The sequence below is a fragment of the Theropithecus gelada genome, chromosome 20 (genome assembly GCF_003255815.1).
Source record: "Theropithecus gelada isolate Dixy chromosome 20, Tgel_1.0, whole genome shotgun sequence".
Taxonomy (NCBI): Eukaryota; Metazoa; Chordata; class Mammalia; order Primates; family Cercopithecidae; genus Theropithecus; species Theropithecus gelada.
The window spans coordinates 33,045,116-33,050,416 of record NC_037688.1 but is presented as its reverse complement, the minus strand read 5'-3'; positions in this window follow the sequence as shown (position 1 = coordinate 33,050,416).

The window sequence follows — 5,301 nt, the reverse complement described above, 5'->3', positions numbered from 1 at the left end:
AAAAAAAAAAAAAAAAAAAGATATTTCTCCAACGAACATATACAATGGCCAATTAGGACATGCAAAGATGCTTAACTCCATTAGTCATCAGGGAAGTGCAAATCAAAACTACAGTGAGATGCCACTTCATACCCACTAGGATGGCTAGAATAAAAGAGGGCATTGGCAAGGGGATAGAGAAATTGTAACCCTCACATGCTGCTGGTGAGAATATAAAATGGTACAACTGCTTTGGAAAACACTTTGGCAGTTCTTCAAAAGGTTTTTTTTTTGTTTTGAGACAGAGCGTTGCTCTGTTGCCCAGGCTTGAGTGCAGTGGTGCAATCTCAGCTCACTGTAGCCTCTGCCTCCCAGGTTCCAGCAATTCTCCTGCCTCAGCCTCCTAGGTAGCTGGGATTACAGGTGCATGCCACCACACCCGGCTAATTTTTGTATTTTTAGTAGAGACGGAGTTTCACCATGTTGACCAGGCTGGTTTTGAAATCCTGACCTCAGGTGATCTGCCCACCTCGGCCTCCCAAAGTGCTGGCATTACAGGCGTAAGGCAATTATATGATCAGGCAATCCCACTTACGATATACCTAAGAGAAATGAACTTTGAAAATGTCATGCTAAGTGAAAGAAACCAGGCCTCAAAGACCACATATTGTCTGATTCCATTCATATGAAATAAATGTTTAGAATAAGCAAATCTATAGAGGATGGTCTTTGAGGAGAAGAATGAGCATGAATGGGGAGTGAGAAACGGTTTATTTTTGGGGCAATGAAAATGTTCTAAATGGATTTAGTGATGATTGTGCAAGTCTGAATATACCAAAAACAATTGAATTGTGCACTTTCAAATTTTATTTTATTTTATTGAGTCGAAGTCTCACTCTGTCACCCAGGCTAGAGTGCCACTGCGCCTGGCCTGAATTGTGCACTTTAAATGGGTACATTTTATGGTGTGTGAATTGTGTCTCAATAAGGCTATTTTTTAAACTTTGCTGGTATAGAGCCACTGTAATGTCTTATTAATCACATGCATGTCTCGTCTATGCCTTGATTCACAAAAGATTTATTTCTTGATTTCCTGGATTTACAGACCCAGTCTAGTCCAGAGTATCAATGAGGAGCAATTTCAGCTGACAAAAACTCCTATCTGTATATAGGATAAGCAAATAGTTGCCAGGCACAGTAGCTCACGCCTGTAATCCCAGCACTTTGGGAGGTCGAGGCAGGCAGATTGCCTGAGGTCAGGAGTTTGAGACCAGTGTAGCTAACATGATGAAACCCCATCTCTACTAAAAATACAAAAAGATTAGCCAGGCGTGGTGGCGTGTGCCTGTAATCCCAGCTACTTGGGAGGCTGAGGCAGGGAAATTGCTTGAACCAGGGAGCGAGACTCCATCTCAAATACAAACAAACAAAACCAAATAGTATGGTAGTCATTGATGTCTCTTCTGAATTTGCTTCTGATTGTTACCTCATAAATAGATCATTAAAATGTTTTAATCTGAAGAAATGGTAAAGATTATATATGGTTGCACTTCCATATGATTTAACTTGAAGAGTTTGTGTGGATGATAACTGCATTCCTGAATAGTCCATTCTTTGTATTCACAGTAGTTATGTCTATAAAGTTGTCGAGAACATTGAATTAGCAAAAACTGAACCACGGCTCCTGGGTGAAACACAGGGTTAGGTTCCTGTGAACCTCTGGTCAACACTTGTGTCAACTGATCAGTATGTAACTTTGTTTTATGTGTGTTTCCGTTCAAGGACACCTTATTTAATATGTTTTTCTTAGAAATAATCTGCAGTATTTACAATAAAATTTCAATGACAGTAGTTTGGTGTAATGTACTCTAGCATACTGAGATTGTACTACTTTTTTTTTTTTTTGAGTCAGAGTCTTGCCCTTTTGTCCAGGCTGGAGTGCAATGGCATGATCTCAGCTCACTGCAACCTCTGACTCCCAGGTTCAAACGATTCTCCTGCTTTAGTCTCCCGAGTAGCTGGGATTACAGGCGCCTGCCACCACGCACAGCTAAGTTTTATATTTTTAGTAGAGACAGGGTTTCACCATGTTGGCCAGGATGGTCTTGAACTCCTGACCTTGTGATCCGCCCACCTTGGCCTCCCAAAGTGCTGTGATTACAGGTGTGAGCCACCACACCCGGCCTGTACTACCTTTTCATTGTTACACACAGAGTACACACATATAGTACCCATATACAGTAAACAGCATAACATACCGTACAGTTCCCACAGTAAACACGTACACTACTTCGCACACATACTGTATACGCTACAGTACAGCAATACAAATAAAGTGAAAAAGATGGAGCATCCTGTTTTATAAAAATATCAACTAAAATCTTATGGTTGATGGACCTGCACAATGTGGTCAAACCTCTCGACCTTGGCTTGTGCCACAGAAACCAGGGGAGGGGTGAGTGAAATTTATTCTGCAGAAGAGGAAGAGGGTGGCAGGTGAAACTCTGGCATTTCTACCTTAGGAGTCGGCTCTTGACACTTGTTGAAGGAGTGGGCAATCTTCCCTCCCAAACTGGCTTGGGAAATTGCATTAGCCTTGCCTGCTTGGCGCTTTTTTTTTTTTTTTTGAGACGGAGTCTTTGCTCTGTCCCCCAGGCTGGAGTGCAGTGGCACGATCTTGGCTCACTACAAGCTCCGCCTCCTGGGTTCACGCCATTCTCCTGCCTCAGCCTCCCGAGTAGCTGGGACTACAGGCGCCCGCTACCACGCCCGGCTAATTTTTTTGTATTTTTAGTACAGACGGGGTTTCACCGTGTTAGCCAGGATGGTCTTGATCTCCTGACCTTGTGATCCGCCCGTCTCAGCCTCCCAAAGTGCTGGGATTACAGGCTTGAAACACCGCGCCCGGCCGCCTGCTTGGCTTTTCTGCCTGAAATCTTTAAGCATCTCGGTATAAGGGGCAAACGCAGTGGAGGCCAGGCGCTTAAATTTGAGGCTTCGATCAAGCATAGAGTCACACTCTTCCATGTCGATAAAAGTTTTTTCCAAGGCAGAACTCCATTCCAGTATTTTGGCTGCTGTGAGAGGGACAATTCTGGAAGTCTCGGGCCGACTTTCATGGCCATCCTCTTCGTCAACTCCAATGCCTTGTTTTGCCATCTCATCCAGGTCTTCATTGGTTCCACTGCCTTCTCTGCCAAAATCTCCTCCATATCTCTCTCCTTCATGTCATCAAAGCCCTTTCCACTTATCTGCTGTGCCATATGCATTATGTCTCTGACACTGTTCTTTATATTTTGTGTAACACCTTAAAAGCCTTCAAAATTCTCCACGCAGTCTGGCCAAACATTTTCCCAACAGTTATTGATAGTAGCCTGACCAATGCTCCCAGGCTGTGCCGACATAATGAATAACGTTGAGTATAGTGACCGACTTCTAATAGTCCAGCATGGCGGTTTCCTTGTTGGTCCTGAGAGCCTCACAGGCCTTCGTATAAAGCTCCCTTGTGTAGTGTGCCTTAAACGCTTTTATTATGCCCTGACTGAGGGGTTGAATGAGAGACTTAGTGTTTGGGGGCATAAAAAGAACTTGTATGTCGGGTTGTGCATTTTCAAGCTCTTTGCAGCAATGGATTGTCGCATTATCCAAAATTAATAAAACCTTGAAGGCACCGGGCACGGATTACAAGTTCATGCCTGTAATCCCAGCACTTTGGGAGGCCGAGGCGGGCGGATCACGAGGTCAGGAGATCGAGACCATCCTGGCTAACACGGTGAAACCCAGTCTCTACTGAAAATACAAAAAATTAGCCGGGTGAGGTGGCGGGCGCCTGTAGTTGCAGCTACTCGGGAGGCTGAGGCAGGAGAATGGTGTGAACCCGGGAGGCGGAGCTTGCAGTGAGCCGAGATCGCACCACTGCACTCCAGCCTGGGTGACAGAGCGAAACTCCGTTAAAAAACAAAGAAACAAACAAAACGTTGAAGGCAAGGTTTCTGCCCTGGAGATAGTGTTCAACTTCTGGGATGAAGCAGCTGTGGAACCAATTGGACATCATCCACACTTTTCTGTTCCAACTCCAGTGGACTAGCAGATGGTTCCCGTATTTCCCGTTAAGCGCTTGTGGATTTAGGGTTCTGTACACCATCAGGGGTTTGCACTTAAAGTCGCCCTTGCCATTGGCGCACAATAACAAGGGTGCATGATCCTGGCATGATTTAAAGCCAGGGGCTTTGGAGGCCGTTTGCATTATGTAGGTTCGTTTGCCAACATCCTTGTAAAATAAGCCAGTCTCATCGTCATTGAAAACCTGCTCTTCCACATAACGCTTTTCCTGTATAACACTTAGCAAGTATTTTAAAAATTCTTCCGCAGCCTTCTGATCTGCAGAACTCGCCTCACCAGCAAGTTTAACATTGTTTACCCGTATCGCCGTTTGGAAACGCGCGAGCCAGCCAGCACTCGCCGAGAAAGGTTTAGCATTTCTCTGACCCTGGGTAACGTGACCATAGATAACTTTGGCTTTCAGCCTCACAACAGTGCGGTCCACTACTTTTTTTTTTTGTTTGTTTGTTTTTAATCCGTCGACATCTCATGAATCCACAAATTTAGCCGCTTTTCTATCTTTTCCATAGTTTCATCACGCACGATGTAGGTCACTTCAGCACTATCCGGAGCGGCCTCACGGACAGATCGGTGAATTTCCTTTACCTTTTTCTTGATGTACGGGATTGTCGACTCGTTAACATTGAGCTCATGGCCAACAGCACAGTAACTCATTCCTGATCGGAGCTTATCCAACACATGGACTTTCCCGTAAGGCACGTCACTGTCTTCCTTTTGCTTAGGAACACCGGCCAGAGCTTCAGCTCTACGCTTGGGGGCCATTTTAAACAGCAAAAGCACCAACAAAAAGCAGAAAAAAAAGTGTCAGTAAACAGATTGCAGAAAGGACTCTTTGTTTACAGCACGGGAGGTGCAATTAGAAGGCGGGGCTTCTGCCTAGTTCAAACCTCAGCTGGGAACCTGTACCTCCGCCAACTCCAAATTTTCACCCTCTGCGCATGCCCGGGAAGAACCCCAGAAAGTACCGTGATGATTGATTTTAGGGTTACAAATACATTTTAGCAAGTAAGTGAATTTGACATTACGAACTAATGATTAATGAAGGTCACCTGTATTTCCACAGATATATGATTTTATTTAAGCAGGGTAGTAAATGAAGGCGGCGAGGCAGCGCCGAAGACTACACGTCCCAGCATGCACCGCGTCCGGGCGGGTTCGGGCTCCCAGTGAGGGGCTCCGGGACGCCAGCCCGCAGGCATC